Genomic DNA, 22234 nt, shown 5'->3' on the forward strand with positions numbered 1-22234 from the left:
AGAAATCAGCTAAAAATCAGGAATGGTGTCCTTTGGAATCACTGAAATGGATAAATGAAGATGAAGGGTTGGCAGAGTAGCTGGGAAGAACAAAACATAAAGCACTGGGAACCAGTATTTACTCTCCAGGTGTTTTACCTGTAAATCCCCATTCTATTCTCAAAACCACACTGTAATTTGGCTACTGTTAGTTCGTGTGATACATAAACATCAGCATAATTAATTAAACAGCTCACCTGTGGTCACAACTAGGCAGTAGCGGAACTAGGTTACAAGTTCACTTCTTTGGGACTCTAACCCTAACCCTAACCCTGTTCCTTTCACCACACTAAGGCTCCTCCTAGCCCAGAGCTAGAGAAGCCAGGCTGGACACAAACTTGGTCAAGGAGAAAACAAAGGCAAGAACAAATAAAGTGAAAATCAGAACCAAAGCTATGAAAATGGACTTTAAAAAATAAAGGCAAGCAATGAGGAAAGACGAGAATAACACAAAATTTGGGAATATTTTTTCAGAATTCTAAGTTTATATACCCTTACAAAATCAGGTGATCAGAAAAATATCTCTTCCCAGATATACTGCTTTTAAAAGTTGCAAGGACTACAACAAAAAAAAATGGGTTTGAAACCCTCAAAACAATTTTTAATAGCAGTAAAAAGAGCAATTCAGTTCTCTGTGGAAAAACACAGAATTAAATTTAAACATATGTAAATGCAGGGGCGCCTGGGTGGCGCAGTCGGTTAAGCGTCCGACTTCAGCCAGGTCACGATCTCACCGTCAGCCAGGTCACGATCTCACCGTCCGTGGGTTCGAGCCCCGCGTCAGGCTCTGGGCTGATGGCTCAGAGCCTGGAGCCTGTTTCCAATTCTGTGTCTCCTTCTCTCTCTGCCCCTCCCCCGTTCATGCTCTGTCTCTCTCTGTCCCCAAAATAAATAAACGTTGAAAAAAAAATTAAAAAAAATAAATAAACATATGTAAATGTGATGTAAATAAAACCAAGAAAGAAGATCACAGCTTTTTAATATTCTATGTTGAAAATATCTGGTAGAAAAACTCAATAAATGAGTAAATACAAATGTGTTGCCACAGTAATAGTCACCACCTTGTTTGTACTCTCTGTCTCCTTTACCATATGAAAAACTCTATTGAATATTTTTCTGTGAAAGACAAGGAAGAATTGCTTTATAATTAAACACTATTTCCAATGACGAAAATGAAATTATGACTGTCTGCATTTTTAAATCATAAAACAAATAGACATTTGAAAGAAAACCAACTACAACATTTTACTTTAAAGGGCAAGTTTAAAATATATATACAACCAACAGCCACATAAAAGATTTTCTGCAAGTGCAAAGATCTATTATCTCTGGCAGGATATTAAACTAATTGTATTTAACCACACTGTAATGCAGAACTGTATAATGTAAAAGAATGCTTTATCAGATGAGGAACACAGGACATAGGGAGACCCTATTTGCATTAGATGTAACTGCCTTAGGATGACGAGAACAGAGAGTAGAGGTGAGGATAAAATAAGTTTATTTCCTTTCCCACTCCATCATGGATTTTTTTTTTTTTTTTAATTTTTTTTTAACGTTTATTTATTTTTTTGGGACAGAGAGAGACAGAGCATGAACGGGGGAGGGGCAGAGAGAGAGGGAGACACAGAATCAGAAACAGGCTCCAGGCTCTGAGCCATCAGCCCAGAGCCCGACGCGGGGCTCGAACTCACGGACGGCGAGATCGTGACCTGGCTGAAGTCGGACGCTTAACCGACTGCGCCACCCAGGCGCCCCTCCATCATGGATTTTTGAACGGCTTATCGGTACACACACAATGATGAAAACCAAAATAGATTAAGCAGCTTGGAATAATGCCAACTTGACACATTCTCATAAAGTAAAAGCTCATAGTTTCATAGCACATCGATGACTAGCTATGATGGAGATGGCAGGAATGAATGTGTCCAGTGTAGTTTTGTCACATCAACAAAACTCTGAACTTAAATCATGAAGTTACATAAACATATAAAGAGAAATAGATGCTAGTTAACAAGATTGCTTTGGATCCAGAAAATTACAAATTTAAACCCTAACATTGCTACCCATAAATCAACCCACTTAACATTGCCACCCACAAATTAACATTGCTACCCATATATGCAACTATATGAGGCATAATTATGTACGATAATCTGTACCTGTTGAAAGTATAAAATTAGATGAGTTTTAACGGATACACCTCTGACAACATCTGAAAAATCAAGATACAGAACATTCTCAATATTTCAAGAAAAAGATCAGGTCCTTTTGTAGTTCATCCTTCCTTCTCTGCCCATGTCTAAAGTCAACGTCAGCTTTTAGTCATTCTAAATACATTCTCATTTTTAGAAATTGCATATATATGGAATCATATAGTATGTGATCTTTATATCTGACCTCTGTCACTCAGCATAGTGAATTTAGACCTATCACTTTTGTTGCAATTATCAGTATTTTGATCTCTTTTAATGCTGGGTTTTACCTGTCAATGGACATTGTTATTTACAGCTTTTAGCTATTCCTAGTAAAGCTGTCATCACCATTTGAATGTGAGCCTTTGTGTGGATATATGGATTCATTTCTCTTGGGTGAATACCTAGGAAACAGATGACTGTTTTGTCCCCTGAGTATATGTTTCATATTCTGCAGGGAAAAAAAAAAAAGTTTTCCACAGTTTTCCCACCAGCAGTGTATGAGAGCTCTGGTTGCTCTACATCTATACCAGCACTTGGATTTTTAGTTGTTGTTGTTTTTTTTTTTTTTTTAATTTTGGCCATTCCAATGTGTGTGTAGTGATTTTTCTTATGATTTCATTTACATTTTCCTGATGACTAATGATTTCCTGATTACATTTTCCTGATGACTAAAGCTTTTTTCATATGCTTGTCTATTTGTATATCTTCTTTTTTGAAGCGTCTACTCACATCTTTGGATCATTCTATAGATTTGATTTCCTATTGTTGAGTTGTAAGATTTCTTTATATATTCTAGAAACAAATCCTTTGTCACGTATATGTTTGGGGAATATATTTGGGAAAATGTTTGGAAAATATTCAAGTACATAGCTTGCTTTTTAATTTTCTTAATATTGGCATTCAAAGAGTCAAAGATCTGAATTTTGATTAACTCCAATATATCGGTTTTCTTTCATGGTTCATGTTTTTGGTGCCCTATCAAGGAAATCGTTGCGTATCCCAAGGAAAAGATTTTCTTCTATGATTTATTCTAGAAATTTTATAGTTTAGCTTTTATCTTCATTTAGGTCTATATTCCTTTCAAGGTAATTTCTTGTGTATGATATAAGATAAACATTAACATTTCCTTCCCTACTCCCCCAGGACTATGTCTAGTTGTTCCAACACCATTTGTTAGAAAGACTTTCAAATTTACCCATTCAATTGTCTTGACACTTTTGTCAAAAATCAATTTACTATATATATATGGGTCTTTTTCTAGGTTCTCTATCCTGTTCCATTGATCCATTTGTCTTTCTTATACCAATACCAGGCTGTCTTGTGCTGTTCTCTAAGTGGTGAAAGAGGGCTGTTAAGATCTTTTACTACTTTTGTCACATTGTCTATATTTAACTCTAACTCATGTATTTTGAGGCTCTTTTATTTGATCTATAATCGTTTGTAGTTGTCACATTTTATCATGCATGGTATTGTGTTTTAATCAGCTAAAACAGATCTTGGTCCTACAAAGTTGTTTTGTTTGTTTGTTTTGTTTTTGTTTTGTTTTATTTTTTTAAGAAGCACTGTGAGTTTGTCAAACTGGGCAGGTTCTGTTTTCCTGAAATAAGGATATAGTATATTTTTTGTCTGTCTGTTTTTGCATAGCGTTTGTCAAAGGTATTTCACCCTTTGATATGTAGTACTAGTGGTAGCAAGAAATGTGGACTGAACTGGCATCCTAGCATCGGCTCTCCTGGAAGGGAAGGAGTCAAGATATATACTCACCTTCTTTCCAGAATGCACCAATAGAGACATGATTTAGCATGGAACAGGGTGGCCATATATCAAGGCCCAGATTAGGGAAGAGTAAAAAAACTGAAAAGAACTATTTGGCTTCAGAATTGAATCAAAAGGAAGAGAAATATGTAATCATGTGAACCACCTTGCTGGGGATTAATTTTATTCCGGGAAGTGAAGTGACTGAAGTTGTAAGCTGAAAGAACTGACCAACAAGCTTGTGACCTTTATGTCTAAGGCCTATTAAGTTAGTTATTCCAAGCCCCAATAGGGAGAGGATGCATTCAAGTTATTGTATCAAAATCTGTTGAAAGGGTTTCATGTCTTAAGAGACTAATCTGATTCTGTGATAAGTCACCCCTTGAGCCCAAATTCACCCATTTGCCAAGTGTGCATTCCACTGAGAAGACTCCACTAATATCCTGAGCCACTTCACCATAAGTAGCATGTTCTGATGGTAGCCTCTACTGAAATCTAAATCTATCACCTTGCATTGACTTCAGACCTGTCCTTTGTTGGCCATCCTGGAAGGGACTACCTAACACCTTGTGGAGGTGACTGAGAACAATAATCAAAATTATTTTAACCTAAATGTCTTTGGACAATATGGCTGAAATCCCCTTTTCTGAGCTTGATATGGAGACAGAGTCTGCTTATCTTCTAATTCTTACTACCACTGGTGCTAATGCTGGCCAAACACCTAAGACTACTGCTTTAGCAAAAAGGCCACCACAGTTTGTATTCTTCATATGTGAAATAGTCTGAACCAGCAGCAAGCCTGACATTATTATACGTAGTGAATAGAAATAGACACAGGCAAGAATAGGTGGTTTGAATTCAAGATATATCTAAGTAAGACAGGAGATCCTTCCATTTTGGAATGGGAAATGGTTAGAGCCAATGTAAGGTACAAGAGAGATTCGGAAACTAACTCTGCTTTTTCCTATAAATGGGAAGTTTGATAATTATGTTCTGGGAACTGATCAGTGTTAGTTATGTATATGCTAAATTATGAAGCAGAACACTTTTGTTGCGTAGATGAACAGATACATACATAATTCCTCCCAAGTGTAAGATTTATATAACTTAGAAAAAGTAAGATGATAAATGGAATTGTCATTTGTAAAAATAGGGAACTGTAGAAAAAAGTGATAAAAATAGAATTAAATATGTGTTTTGAACTATAATAAATAAGTCTTCTAAAAAGCATCTTCTTCCAAAACAAAACAAATTTATATGCATTAAAAACCTGCTTAGGCAAGTAAGTCTTATCCTGAATCTCTTTCTTTAATTGTTCAGGAAATATTGCTTTGCTATCCATCTGCTGATTTGGTGATGTTTATTCAAGCTATACCACTTTTTAAAGTTTGCACACAACACTTACTGGCTTGAATTTTAATACCTCGTTCACATATATATATATATATATTTTTTTTTTTTTTTAAGAAACAAGGAATGTTATAGAACCACTTAGACTTTCAGAATATCAGAGAATATAAGACCATGTTATTAGGATTTGGTCTTCTATTCGGGTGCTAAGAGGGCAGAATGAAAATGGGTTTCTTTTTGCCTCACAACCCAAATAAATCCACTCACATGGCCTATGTGAGAGAAAGTAGTAATTATTGTTATCCTCTTTTATTTAAGTTACCTTAATGAATCAAATATATTCATTAAATAGTTCAATAACTATTTATTGAGCTCCTTTTATGAGCCAGGCCCTGAACTATAGGTCAGAGATATTAGTAATGAAGTTGTGATCACATTCTTTTGATGGAAGACAAATTATAAACAAGAAAACATATATGTATACAATATACATACATATACAAGTACCAAAAATATAACTGGGGAAGGATAAGGTGGTCAGGGAAGACTTCCCTATAGAGATGACCACTGAGTCCCTGAGCATGAGAACCAACAAGACCTGCAAAGACTCGGAGGAGAAACATTTTGGACAACAGCACCAGCAAGGGCAAAGCCAGGAGGCAGGGAAGAGCTTGGCCCATTCAAGGAAGAGACAAAGAAGGTGCATCTTGAATATTTTGATTAAGTACAGGACATCTCCTGTCCTGTTGTGGGGGTGGGGAGGTGGTTAGAGAGGTAGAACAGGATTATAAAGGTTTTGTAGGAAATGAAAAGGCATTCCGGGGTGTTTAAGCAGCAGTGTAACATGATCTGTTTGTTTGTTTTTAACAATCATTAAGGAGAATGGTTTGTCTATGTCTGGAAAGCAGAATTTAGAAGACAATTGCAGTGCTCTATGTAATAGGAGTACATAATTGTGATGGATATGAAGACAAGTGAATGATTTAGAGATTCATTTTGTAGGTAATTTGATCATTTTTTTCAATTTTTTATTTTAATTGCAATTAGTTAACATACAGTGCAATATTAGTTTCAGGTGTAGAATTTAGTGATTCATCACTTACATACAACACCCAGTGTTCATCCCAACAAGTGCTCTCCTTAATTCCCATCACCCATTTAGCCCATCCCTCCTGCCCACCTCCCTTCTAGCAACCCTCAGTTTGACCTCTGTACTTAAGAGTCTGGTTTCCCTCCGTCTTTTTTTTTTTTTTTTTTTCACCACTATGGTTATCTATTTTGTTTCTTAAATTCCACATATAAGTGAAATCAGATGGTATTTGTCTTTCTCTGACTGATTTACACTCTAAGGATGAGGGAAAGAAGTCAAACTAAGATTTATTCCTAGGTATTTGGCACAAGCTATGGATGGATGGTAGAGACCTTTACTGAGATTTGAACATTGGATAGGAAAAGGCTGTGGGGCATTGGGAAAACAAGAGTTTATTTTGGGTATATTAAGTTAGAAAGTGTATATTAAATATACACATGGAGATGGCAAGAAAGTATTTAGTTATTTGAGGCAGGGCCTACGATGAACATTTATAGCTGGTGCTTAACCATGAAGCTAGAAGGTATTACGTAAGGAGAGAGTACTTAATTGGAGCAAAGAATGTCTAGGAGCAATACTTGGAAATCTCCAACATTCAGTCCTTCTATTGCACAGTGTACTGAGAGTAATCAGCAGCATATCTACTGGAAAAGATAAAAATCATTAATAAACTACATATTTACATAGTTACATCTTTAATCACATATGTCTATTGAATTTTAGAATCTCAATTTCCTGCTTGTGAAATTGGAGTTGTTATCTCCATTTTTAAAGGATATTTAAATCCTGCTTAGGATAGTCTAAACTTAGATATTGGAAAATAATGTAATACATACATATATGCCAATGGATTCAGGAATTACTTATAGATTCTTGTTGTTTTTACCCTGTTAAAAGAAAGCAACAGTGATTGTGACCAAGTTTGGGTTTAGATAGTAAATGTTAAAAGACAACAAACTGGAGACATCTATTCTTGACAGTATGATACAAGACAATGAAAGGTTTTAATTCATATTCTTAAACTCTTATTTCTATATCAGATTAACAGAAATTGTACTTCATACTCTCTCCTTTGGTCTGTAGGGGAAACAAATCTGTAAAAAGTTATGCATCTCCCAACTTCTCCATTCTGATGGAAGAGCCTTGAGTGAAGGGGACCAGTGAGAACCTGTCTTGCTCTGAAGATGGGCTACCCTGCTTTGGTGCAAGTTTGGAAGGAACACATAAAAGGCTGGATTCCTAATCAGGGAGTAGCCTGTTACAAGATATAAGATTATTTTTCAGATGCTGAGAGATCAAACTCGGCGTCTCAGCACATACAAGAAAGGTTGGTCTGGTTCTTTTGTTATTACCAGAGTGATTATTAATAGCATCTCTTTCACTCACAAATATGTCTGGATTTTGATAAATAATATAATGTCTGGATTTTGATAAATAATATAGTTAACATAAAACCTCCACAACTCCCCACTTAAGAACAAGTCAAGCCAGGGGGCGCCTGGGTGGCTCAGTTGGTTAAGCGGCCGACTTTGGCTCAGGTCACGATCTCACGGTCCGTGAGTTCGAGCCCCGCGTCAGGCTCTGGGCTGATGGCTCGGAGCCTGGAGCCTGCTTCCGATCCTGTGTCTCCCTCCCTCTCTGCCCCTCCCCCGTTCATGCTCTGTCTCTCTCTGTCTCAAAAATAAATAAAACGTTAAAAAAAAAAATTTAAAAAAGAACAAGTCAAGCCAGGAAAAACAATGTCCCTCAGAGCCAGTTCCTGATGAGGTTTGCAATATCATATCCATGCTAATCCATTCATTTAGAAGATTTACTCTTTCTTCTCCTTTTGACCATTGTGCTTCCCTTACCTCTCTCCCTACCAAAAATTGGTCTATAGAATTTAAGGTGTTTAGTATACATGTGTTAAATTTATGTTCTCTGAGTTGGTAAAAAGGAATTTAAATGAAGGTGACTACAAATTATATGAGTCAGCCCAGAAGACATTGTGCTAATGCCCTTGTACAGATGAGGAAACTGAAAGTTCAAGTTGATTTACCTTGGGTCATACAACTAGTTAATGTCAAAGTTAGAATGTGGAACATGAGTCTCTGGCTCCCAAGACTGTGCTTCCTATCATTCTGCTTGCCAGTTATCTAGCTTGCCATCTGGTGGGGAGGCTGACACTGACACCACTCCAATGCCATGTGTAACACACGCCATAGATAACAGAGGTACAAAGTGAACTTCCAGGTGGGAAGGACTTCTGACTAGGAGATATAACCAAAACAAAACAAACAAAAATGCCTCAAGCACATCACCAGTTGACTAATTGTAAAGGACAGATGGAAGTGGGGGAAGAAAAGAGCATTTCAAACTAAGGAGATGACAAGTGTTGGTGAAATTTAGAGTGTATGATACTTGGCCTTAAAAAGGAACTGGAGAAACAGAGTGAAGTAATTTGGGCAACCAAACCAAGGATTTTGTATTTCATCACTGGACATACATTTGAAATTTTTCTATACATAATTTTGGCACCATTCTGAAAGGTGGCTTGGGGAGATGGATTGTTGGGTATAAATTGAAAAACTGTTGTATAAAGTTTGGATAACACCTGACCTAACAGTTAGATGGAACAAAACAGATTTAGGAGACATTTGGTACAACACCTAAAAATAAAATAAAATCAGCAAGCACAAAATCAAAGAGTTAGTGTACACATTCTATTTGGACAAAGGTCCACTGGACCTTGTTTTTACCTTGTTCAAATATTTTTGGAAAGGCAGATGTTCTCCAGAGAACAGTGGGCTTGAACTATTTGTCCTAACTGCATTTTCTGGCAAATTGTCTACGTATCCTTTGATTTTAAGGGAGTTTCAGGAAAGAATATGCTTCCACCTAGAGGAATAATAGAAGATAATAGAATTGACCCTTGATATTAATATTTCAAGAACTGAGTAACTTTTTTACTTTGCTGGTCCCTTTTGTTTTTTCTTCACATCCTGCCTAGCACAGGTATTTGTCTTCCTTTTTAGATAGTATTTTATCAAGAAACAGTTTGTATCACTTAACAAGAAGCACTGTATGCTTCAGGATAGGTGGGGCCACAGAATTGGGTTGAGGTGTGGATGTAGGCTGTCTTCTGGGCACATTCATTATCTAAGAGGCTCTCTGGTCCTGATGTGAACCTCTCTTTGCTACCCTGTAGCTACTCTACCTCTGCCTTGCAACAGTACCTCAAATTTTCCTTAGGTAGTCAGCTCCCCAGTGTATATTTTGGATGGTTTACCTCAGTGCCCATTTCCAGGAGACGGCTATGACCAGTGCACATCAATCACCCTATCATATTTTTTAGTTCAGAGAGAATGATGTTCATTTTATAACTCTTAAGCCTAGCTGGAAATATAAGACTCCTTCTCTGATTGACTTTGTCTGAATGAGTATGTGAGGTTGGGAACTGCTATCACCACATGGGAAATGCTTAGATTTGCCCAGCAGAGCCTGAGCAGGGAGCCATCTACAGGAAGCAAACAAAAGAAATGGCTGAACCAATGTGTATACACCAATACTTTTTTTTTTTTAAGGAAAGAAAAAACTAGTATGTAAGCCCAGGTGTCTGTCTTCAGAGCCTGTGCTATAAGAACTGTATGGTAATATTTTTTTCAAGAAGTTTGACTATTTTTCTTATGTCTAGATAGGCAAGAAGACAAACTCTGGACTATATCATTGATCCAGCAAAGAAAGTTTGGAATTTGAGAAGTCACAGCTTGTCTTAGTTGGGTTCACATGATATAGGAGGCATTTACTCAATTCTGCCACTGTAGCTGTAGGGCAAAAGCAGCTGTGGACAAAACAGAAATACATGGGTGTGGCTGCATTTCAATAAAACTTTCTTTATAGAAAGTGAGTTATAAGTATAAAAATTTAAATTTCATATAATTTCATATATTTAAGAATATTATTCTTTTAATTTTTTTAGGCATTAAAAAATATATTAAAAAAATCATTCTTGGCATAAGGTCCTTACAAAAATAGGCAGTGGGCCAGATTGGGTCCCCCTGGCCATAGTTTGCTTGTCACTGATCCAGGCAGTCCCCTTGGTTTTCATCTAAAAAAAGCATTTCTTTTATATCTGGTATTTTGCTGCAGAGTGAGAAATTTCTTATAGAAACTAGATTTTAGAGATGAACAACATAGTCCATATGCCTGGAGGACAAGAAGACTTTTCAAGAATGCTGCTAATTAACGACATTTTGAGTGGTAAAGAAGAGGAAAGGTCACTATTTCATTCTCAACACATTCTTGAGAAGCATTGCCAACAGTGTCCATTTATGTCAAAGATTATACCCACCAGCTATGACCCTCCATCTTTCCTTTTTGATTTGCTTTGTTTTCTGTGTGTATATTCAGCTGATTTTCTGGGAATGTAAACTACTGAAATCAATTTAGTGATCAACCATTATTATCCCCCTCTTTACTCTTCCTGCCATCTTACAGCTCTCTGCTTTCCTGCAAGGAAGATGTCAGGGCATTTTTATTGTATTGCTATTTACTCTTCAGCTCAATAGTTTCTTCAAAGCAGACACATCATTGACATTTAGCAGTATTAATCTCTGCCAGTGCAATATGCCTAATTGGTTTTAATGAAATAAAGAAGGAGAACTTTGTGGGAAAATTGGAAAAAGCTGCAATGAACTGAGATCTGTTTTCAGATATTTTCTAAAGTCAATGGCATTGACCAACAGAAAACAGAGTGCCTCTAAGTAACATTTAGTCCTCTACAAATTGTCAAGGTGGTATGTTACTGAAAATAGAGATAAAAATCATTTCCATTTTGAATTTCTTTATTTGAAAAGGATTCTGAATAGTCAGCCCAGAATTAACGTAAGCATGCTATTAATTTCTCTAATAAAAACCTCTTATATCTACATAAAGATGATCACTGACTGACTACCAATGAAGGCACACAAAAAATATGCAACAGCCAAAAGAAATCAGACCATGGTTCCTATGAAAATCATACTATAAACCTTCAAATCATGTACATGGCACATCTTACACATCCCTTTCCTCTTTGTCATGAGATTTATATTTATAGGGGATTGTTAAGTTTATATTCAGCAAGAGTTTACTACATTATTAAAATATCATCTGGATAAAAAAAAGTGAAAGTTCAGAGAATTTAAAGTTATTTCCACATAAACCACTTTTATACGATTAGTTGGCAGAGGTCTAAAATACCTGTGAGATGATAGGACAGATTCAGAATCACCTCAGTAGAAACATGGCTTAGTAAACCAAGCAGTCGAGTGTAATTGTGGGGAATCTGTATTCTAAAGCTGATTTTTCTATTGTCTCAATGAATCTAATTCCACTCTTTGTGCATAGGAAACAGGCTGATGTGGGGCACATAACTATACCACCAGAACTGCAAAAAAATAATGCAGATTAGCGAGTAATATTACCTTTCATCACCCCCTAGATACTAACCCCTCAGCCATGCAGACAGTATAAAGGCTGCTGTTGCCTGTATTCCAAAAATGCTTCAACTATGTCTGGAATGATGGGCCAGAAGGGTTCAGAACAAATAGTTTGATTCTTTGAAAGATAAAGTAAAATGTTTTTCTATGCAACTAACTAGAAGATAAATCTGAAATAACAACTTGGTAAATAAAAGTTTATTGATAAAACATATCCTTTATTGTAATTTCATCTTATACTTGTTTTATTTTTCCTCCATAATTAATGCATATTTTTTTAGGACAAACATTTATTAGACTGGGAGATTCATTGATTCACTGAGTATATATACTCATCATGAGAAACAGTTAGTCATACTCTCCTCATGTTTTTCCTCACCACAAAAGAAGAGTGTAAAACCCACTCAATACCAGGATGTTGACTTTTCTTCTCGGCATGCTCAAGACTTGGTCTTCACAAAACGGGTACCTGGGAGTACTGAGGAGAACCCACAAGCTCCTTTACACATTTGCCTAAAGAGAATAGGATGTTGCTATGGGCAGTCTGCAGGCCTACAGGCATGCTAATAAATCTATGGATTGCATGTTTTCACCTGATTCAAGCACCCTCTGTCCTGATATTTCTGAAGAGGACCTGGTCACTGCTATTGGCCAGTCTGATCCAACTAAAGGACTATAATTTGACATTGCTATCCTCTTTGTCCCTCATTGTAATTCTTTCAAATTCCTATCATATTATCTTTAGAGTACAAGTTCAATCTTGAGTTCTATCCATTATCCTCTTGCTAGTGCAGGTATTTCACTATCCTACTTACAGAACTAACACTTCATCAATAAGTGGCTTAGAAAACCCACAAAAGCTTACACTACAAAAAATTGGTCAGTTTTGCTATTCCTTAGCCCAGATCATCGTGTTAGTAAAACCAGCAGCTGTGATGCATGGAATTTTAACTTGAGACTACTGGAATATGGAATAAGAATAAAAATAAGAGTATGACATAAAATTGTCCTTTTGACTTTTTAAAATCGTCTAGAAACAACTTATACAATTTCAGTAACTATATCATACCTAATTGTAACACTCTTTTATATGCATATGATTCTTTATAATTAAAATTTTTTTTTCACATATATTTTCTTATCTGATTTCTACATCTGTTTCTATTGCATTTGTTCCTTTAGGAGAGATGTCTTCAAACACTATAAAGGTTTTAATCATGTGGTAAAAATATGCTAAGAATCTCTAATGAAATCTATTGTGAATGTGAATATAAATGCATTTGACAATTGCAAAATCAGTTTGTTCACTAAAATATAGTTTACATTTCCCAGGCTTTTTTGCATCTTAGATTTTTAATCTCCCAAGAGTATCATTCTTTTATAAAAATGGCCAGAATGTTCATACCAACAACACTTATATCTACACCTCAATGCCTAAACTAAAAATAAATATGCATTTTGAGAGGAATAAAATGATCGTTAAATGTTTAGTGTAAATATCCAAAAATGACTCATTTTGTTCACTTAAGAATCTGATTACTCATGTACTGTCAATTCCAGAATATTTTATGAACACTTGGGCTGTTTGTGAACTAAAATAAAATTGCTGGAAATTGAAGGGGCCTTGGAGATTATTTCAACCTAACCACTCATTTAGCAAAAAGGGAAACAGTGAGATGAGGTGACTTGCCCAAAGTTACATGGTCATCAAGTGGTAGAGCTAAGGTTTGAACACAGACTTTATTGACTTCCAAGACCCCAGAAAGCAACTATGGCAAAATTTTCACATGGAGCTTAACATAATAACCAATATGTGCCATGTGATGGCTTCTTTTTCTAGAACAACAACAAAAAGATTAAAATATCTCTAGGGTAAGTGTTTATCTAGTTGCTTCTTGAATGTTGTATCTAGACCTTTAAAGTAACACCTTTCTGCGTTGCCTGATCCGACTCCTTCAGAAATCTTCATCCTTTATGAGTTATCCATTCTACTTTATTAACAGACTGTTCACTGTAGAAGTGATTAGTTTCAACTTTTTACCAAGCAGACACTATGCAAAATATAAAGCCAAATAAGACAAGGGTTCTGATTCTACAAAAACTAATTAGCCAGAACATGAGGGGTTCCATGGAAATGACTCTGATTTTCCAAGAGCAGAGGGAGGTGAGGAGTGATCCACTTTCCTTCTTTTATCTATTTAACCCCCAAGTATCTCCACTACATTAACATAAATAAAAGGTAGAAAAGTAGCAATATTTTTTCATTAGCTCCTACTTTCCTCAGATAGGAAGATGAAGTGACAAATGCCTTTCACTTGGAAAACAAGAACAAAAGGCAACCTGGGCTAGTTTAGAATCATCTTATTGCACAGCCCCCATATCTCACGTTCTATGAATGAGTCTGGGACTCCTTTGTAGTGTTTTGAATTGCAACATTTCTCACTTTACCTTGACATGTTGAACCAGTGTAACATAGGTTTCTGACTCAGGCTTTCTAGCCAGCAAATTTAGTCTTCATGTATGGGTCAGGACACCTGTGCTGGCATGGGCTTGTCTGGCTGAACCATGGCTTATTCTTACCAAAAAAAATTGTTTTCTGTTGTAGGCTTGTATCCCACTATCAGTAGTGTCATCCTCTATTCTGCCAGCCTGAACATCACTACAAAATCAGATGTCCTCTTTTTCTTTTTTTTTTAATGTTTATTTATTTTTGAGAGAGAGAGAGACACAGTGCACACACACACGTGGGGGAGGGACAGAGAGAGAGGGAAACACAGAATCTGAAGCAGACGCCAGTCTCTGAGCTGTCAGCACAGAGCTCGATGCACGACTCAAATTCATGAACCGTGAGATTGTGACCTGGACCAAAGTCAGATGCCTAATTGACTGAGTCACCCAGGCAGCCCAGATGTTCTCTTTATACCCACACTTTATACCCACACTTGTTTCTATCCATACCTAGGCTTATTGTGCTTTTTGGAGATTGTCTATGGGACCATGTGAATAACCATAAGAGTCAACCTCTCACAGAATACATCTGTTTTATGTAGGATTGTCCTGGAATCAGAGTCAGAGAAAAGAAGTTGGGTACAGGTTTATTGAATGGATGATCTTATGAAGCAGGAGAAAAGAGGTACACTTGACATGGAAGAAAGAAAACCCTAAATAAGTGTATGCATGGAGATTACTGTTATGAAACAGGTTGGCTTGACTTTCTAAAACTTTCCAAGAAGCACAAAAATATTGTCATCCAGACTTGTTCACTTAAAAGATGGCAGAGATTAGGTAGGTTTTGTGGTACCAAGGAATTCTCCAAGTCAAGGGTGGAAAGATACATGGCCAGCTTTAGATGCATCAGTGTTAGGTGAATCTGAGCTTGTAGAAAGCCATCTACCATAGTTACAGATAAAATCAGGGTTGGCCAAGGGACCATGAGGCAGGCCCCAGAGCTGCATAATCTCTCCTGGGCCCATTTTTTCCTCCCTTGCCAGTGGATCTTATTGCCAAAGGGCCTGCTATAATTACCTATAAGCCCACTTGTGATATGACACCAGACAAACCTAATACATACTTAGCTACTTCTATAAAATTGCTAAAATAACAGGTAAGATGGTAAGTGCTAGAGATTACACCAAATGTCTACGAGAATAGTAATCCAAAAATGCATTTAAAAAAGAGAAACATGGTTACTTATTATTAAATATGTAAAATATTCAAATCCAACATGAATAAACTATATGAGAATGATAGGAGACAGCAAATATTCTATCTTAGGCAGTTAGTTAGCAGAATGGTCAATGCATTTGCTATGTATCAAATGACTGAAGCCAGAGGTGACAATGAGAGAGGAAAAAATAACTTGTCTTAAATTCGAGTACAAAATAGTAGCAATAATCCCAAATGTTCAAATTGTTCTGAATTGGAGGAAGGTTGATTTGAAGAATAAATCTAGTTAATTCAAAAAAGATTCCATGAGGAAATTAAGTCTTTAATTGTTAAAGAAAAAAGGTATTGTCAAAAAAAGGGCTTGTTGGTTTATATGTTTACATTTTTTTTAATGTTTATTTATTTTTGAGAGAGAGAGAGACAGAGCGTGACTAGGTGAAGAGCAGAGAGAGAGGGAGACACAGAATCCAAAGCAGGGTCCAGGCTCTGAGCTGTCAGCAGAGAGCCCAACACGGGGTTCGAACCCACGAACCGTGAGATCATGACCTGAACCAAAGTCGGATACTTAACAGACTGAGCCACCCAGGTGCCCCAGGTTTATATGTTTAATTTTAAAAGAGACAAAAACATCACAGTACTAAGTAGCTATTATTATTACCATGTACAACTAGGACCACTGAGCTTCAGAAAGGTAAAAAGATGCATGCAAGGTAACAGAATCAGAGTGTAGCAGAGATGTCTAATCCCAGCTTCTCCAGGTTCTAAAGCCAATCAGTGTTCCCTGTACTACCCCAGACAGCAGCTCAAGCCTTCCAATGATTATACTTGTTACAGTGTGTTCTATGGCTACAAAAAATACTAGGTTTTTAAAATATACACAATTGAAATAGTTTGATTTTTTTCAAAATTATTGAAGAATTTAAATATTTTGTAAATGAAAGTCAAAGTTTTTATCTTTGAATATAATAACTATATAGGCAAGAATTTAATTTTATGCCCTAGTGATATTCAAATTTTCGTTTTCAAACCAATATGAGATAAAAATTTAAAGACAGAAAAATGAGGGGAACCTGGCTGACTCAGTTGGTAGAGCATGCAACTCTGGATCTTTGGGGTTGTGAGTTTGAGCCCCATATTGGGTGTAGAGATTACTTAAAATAAAATCTTTGGAAAGAAAGAAAGAAAGAAAGAAAGAAAGAAAGAAAGAAAGAAAGAAAGAAAAAGAAAGAAAAAGAAAGGTGAGATATGTATGTATTGGATGTTTAAGTATTCTAAAAATAGGAGGGAGGAGCCAAGATGGCAGAACAGCATGGAACTTTTTTGTGTGTCTCCTGTGCATGAAATGCAGCCAGACCAACACTAAACCATCCTGCACACCTAGAAAACTGATCTGAGGATTAACACAACAGTCTGTACAACCTGAACAACAGAACTTATCAGGTACGCAGCACAGAGAAGTGAACTAGGAGAGAGAGAAGCTGCGGAGGGCAGGGAGCCTCTTTTGCATGTGAAGAGAGGACAGAGATGGGGGAGAGTACAGGAAAAGTACCCCCTCCCCAAAGCAGCTGGAAAGAAAGTGGAAAAGTGGAATCAGCCACAAGGACTGAACTAAAAAGGGAGAAAGGAGAAAGGAAAAGGTTTATATTCTATTAAGACTATAAACAGGGGGAGAGCAGAGTCTGAAACTCTGCGGCACAATACCTGGCAGTGTCCTGTTAGGAAGGGCGAATCCCCAGGAGAAGAGTGGAGTCTGGGTTTCTTCAGGCCACACAGGGAAAAGCGGTTCCCCTGCTGGAAGGACACCTGGTAGAGGCTGTGTGGGTCTCCCAAAGGCCAGGCTCCAGTGGACCTGGGAAAACAACCACATTTGCTGGTGCTTCAGCAAGGTCACTAAGGGTGAAGCCCGGTGCCAGATGCATGCTATAATTTTCCATAATCCCTAAAACACTGCTGCTACACTATCTCATGAACTTTTTCTGGGGCCGGCTGGCACCCGGCCGCAGTCTCTGGGCATAGGCAGCAGCAAAGTCCTACAAACGTTCCTGGGTGCAGCTGGCACCTGGCCATTGCTCAGTGAGACCCTCTTGCAAAGGGGCAGAATGGGTCAAAGCCACAGTCCCACAGAAGTAAGGGGTCAGGAAAAACAACCACATCTGAGACAAAACTGGAGGGAGGTGCTGCCTGGAGCTTAGTCACGGACTGTGTAAAAGTTGAGAGTGGATGGAAGCCGAAGAAAAGGATGAGTGCATGATTGCTGATCAGCAAGAACAGAGTTCCAATATTAGAGACTAGGTAGCTGGGTGACGCCATTTTCACTGGTCCCGCGCATGCACATACGCACCTACAAGTGCCATAACAATCCACCCCAATTAGCTAAGCAGCTCCAGCTAGTGGAGAACACTAAGTCCTGCCCAATTGGGCCAACTTCACTCTTCAAGAACACAAGTCTCTCCATATGCTTACTTTATGGACTATAAAGCGCTTCATAGCTTGAGTTCCAGGGGAAAACAAAGTAATTTCAGTTGTATTTCAGTCTGTTCACTGGTCCATCTATTCAACACTTTTTTTCTTTTTTCTCTTTTTTGTCTCTTTCCTTTTTCTTGGATACAGAAAGAAAATACTCATTTTTATTTTTAATTATTATTAAAATATTTTTCTTTAATTTTTCTACTATATTTTTTACTTTTGTGTAAATTTTTTCAAATTCTGTTTTACTTCCATTATTTCATTTTAGGCTACTTCTGTGTGTTCATTTTTTTCAAATTTTCAAACTGTTTCCCTTTTTTTTCTTTCTTTCCCCTTTTTTCTTTAAACTATCAAGCCCCTTTCAAGACCCAGACCAAAACACACCTAGGATCTAGCACCATTTATAAGATTTGTGTGTGTTTGATTTTGATTTTTTTTAATTTTAATATTTTTTTAATTTCATTTTTTTTACCTTATTAATTGCTTTTCTCCCTTCAAAATGACGAAACGAGGGAATTCACCCCAAATGAAAGGGCAGGAAGAAACGACAGCCAGGAACTTAACCAACACAGACACAAGCAAGATGTCTGAACCAGAATTTAGAATCATGATAGTAAGAATACTGGCTAGAGTCGAAAGTAGATTAGAATCCCTTTCTGCAGAGATAAAAGAAGTAAAAGCTAGTCCACATGAAACAAAAAATGCTATAAGCTGCATTGGATGCCCCAGCGACAAGGATGGATGAGGCAGAAACAGAGAATCAACGACACTGATGACAAACTTATGGAGAATAATGAAGCAGAAAAAAAGAGGGAGATTAAAGCAAAAGAGAATGGCTTAAGAACTAGAGAACCAGTGACTCATTAAAAAGGAACAACATCAGAATCATAGGGGTACCAGAAGAGGAAGAGAGAGAAATAGGGGTAGATAGGTTATGTGAGCAAATCATAGCGGAAAACTTTCCTAACCTGGGAAAAGACACAGACATCAAAATCCAGGAAGCGTAGAGGACTCCCTTAGATTCAATAAAAAACAACCATCAACAAGGCATATCATAGTCAAATTCACAACATATTCAGGCAAGGAGACATTCCTGAAAGCAGCAAGGGAATAAAAGTCCTTAATGTATAAGGGAAAACAGATCAGGTTTGCAGCAAACATATACACAGAAACTTGGCAGGCCAGAGAGGAGTGACAGGATATATTCAATGTGCTGAATCAGAAAAACATGTAGCCAGGAATTCTTTATCCAGCAAGGCTATCATTCAAAATAAAGGAGAGATAAAAAGTTTCCCAGAAAAACAAAAATTAAAGGAGTTTGTGACCACTAAACCAGCCCTGCAAGAAATTTTAAGGGAGACTCTCTGAGGGAAGAAAACAGAAAGAAAGAAAGAAAGAAAGAAAGAAAGAAAGAAAGAAAGAAAGAAAGAAAGACTAGAAACGACCAGAGAACACCACTAGAAACTCCAACTCTACAAGCAACATAATGGCAATAAATTCATATCTTTCAGTACTCACTGTAAATGTCAATGGACTCAATGCTCCAATCAAAAGAGACAGGATAACAGAATGGATAAGAAAACAAGATCCATCTATATGCTGTTTATACAAGACCCACTTTTAGACCTAAAGACACCTTCATTTTGAAAGTAAGGGGATGGAGAACCATCTATCATGCTAATGGTCAACAAAAGAAAGCCGGAGTAGACATATATATATGTGTGTGTGTGTGTATATATATATATATATATATATATATATATATATCAGACAATCTGATAAGATTTTAAAATTTTAGTCTTCAGTCTTTCAAATAAAGACTGTATCAAGAGATGAAGAAGGGCATTATATCATAATCAAGGGGTCTATCCACCAAGAAGACCTAACAATTGTAAACATTTATGCGCCAAATGTGGAGCACCCAAATATATAAATCAATTAATCACAAACATAAAGAAACTCAATGATACTAATACCATAATAGGAGGGGACTTCAACACTCAATTCAACACTCAGCAATGGACAGATCATCTAATCAAAAAATCAACAAGGAAACAATGACTTTGAATGATACACTGGTCCAGATGGACTTAACAGATATATTCAGAACATTTCATCCTAAAGCAGCAAAATGTACATTCTTCTCCAGCGCACATGGAACATTCTCCAAAATAAACCACATACTGGAAGACAAAACAGCCCTCAACAAGTACAAAAGATCAAGATCATACCGTGCATATTTTCAGACCACAATGCTATGAAACTCGAAATCAACCGTAAGAAAAAATTTGGAAGGTAACAAATACTTGGAGACTAAAGAACATCTTACTAAAGAATAAATGGGCTAACCAAGAAGTTAAAGGGGAAATTAAAAATTTCATGGGAGCCAATAAAATAATAACACCACAACCCAAAACCGGGGATGCAGCAAAGGCAGTCATAAGAGGGAAGTAGATAGCAATCCAGGCCTTCCTAAAGAAGGAAGAAAGATCTCAGATAAACAACCTAACTTTACACCTTAAAGATCTGGAAAAGGAACAGCAAGTAAAACCAAAAACCAGCAGAAGACAGGAAATAATAAAGATTGGAGCAGAAATTAATGTTATCGAAACCAAAAAAATAGTACAACAATCAATGAAACCAGAAGCTGGTTCTTTGAAAGAATCAACAAAATTGATAAATCATTTTTACGTTTGATAAAAATGTAAAAGGAAAAGACCAAAATAAATGAAATCAAGAATTAAAGAGGAGAGATCACAACCAACACAGCAGAAATAAAAACAATAATAACAGAATATTATGAGAAATCATATGTCAATAAAATGGGCAATCTGGAAGAAATGGACAAATTCCTAGAAACATATACACTACCAAAACTGAAACACAAAGAAATAGAAAATTTGAACAGACCCATAACCAGTAAAGAAATCAAATTAGTAATCAAGAATCTCCCAAAAAACAAGAGTCCAGGGCCAGATGGATTTCCAGGGGAATTCTACCAAACATTTAAGGGAGAGGGAACACCTATTCTCTTGAAGCTGTTCCAAAAATTAGAAAATGGAAGGAAAACTTCCAAACTCTTTCTATGAAGCCAACATTACCTTGATTCCAAAACCAGACAGAGACCCCACTAAAAAGGAAAACTATAGACCAATTTCCCTGATGGACATGGATGCAGAAATCCTCAACAAGATATTAGCCAACTGGATCCAATAATACATTAAAAAATATTCACCACAACCAAGTGGGATTTATATCTGGGATGCATGGCTAGTACAATATCCACAAAAGAAGCAATGTTATTCATCACATCAATAAAAGAAAGGACAAGAACCACATGATCCACTCAATAGATGCAAAGAAAGCACTTGACAAAATACAGCATCTTTTCTTGATAAAAACCCTCAAGAAAGTAGGGATAGAAGGATCATACCTCAAGATCATAAAAGCCATATATGAAAGACCCAACTCTAATATCATCCTCAACGGGGAAAAACTGAGATCTTTCCCCCTAAGGTCAGGAACAAGACAAGGATGTCCACTCTTGCCACTGTTATTCAACAAAGAAATAAAAGGCATCCAAATCAGCCAGGAGGAAGTCAAACTTTCACTCTTTGCAGATGACATGATATTGTATATGGAAAACCCAAAAGATTCCACCAAAAAACTGCTAGAACTGATTCATGAATTCAGCAAAGTTGCAGGGTATAAAATCAATGCACAGAAATCTGTTGCATTCCTCTACACCAACAATGAAGCAAGAGAAAGAGAAATCAAAAAATCGATCCCATTTACAATTGCACCAAAAAACATAAAATACCTAGGAATAAATCTAACCAAAGAGGTAAAAAATCTATACACTGAAAACTATAGAAAGCTTAAGAAAGAAATTGAAGAGGACACAAAAAAATGGAAAAAGATTCCATGCTCCTGGATAGGAAGTACAAATATTGTTAAAATGTCGGTACTACCCAAAGCAATCTACATACTCAATTCAATCCCTATCATAATAACACCAGCATTCTTCACAGAGCTAGTACAAACAATCCTAAAATTTATATGGAACCAGAAAAGACCCAAAATAGCCAAAGCAATCTTGAAAAAGAAAACCGAAGCAGGAGTCCTCACAATCCTGGACCTGAAGCTATACTATGAAGTTGTAATCATCAAGACAGTATGGCACCGGTACAAGAACAGACTCCCAGATCAAT

Source organism: Puma concolor, chromosome B1 (genome assembly GCF_028749965.1).
Source record: "Puma concolor isolate L17-30 chromosome B1, mPumCon1.1.hap2, whole genome shotgun sequence".
NCBI classification, from domain to species: Eukaryota; Metazoa; Chordata; class Mammalia; order Carnivora; family Felidae; genus Puma; species Puma concolor.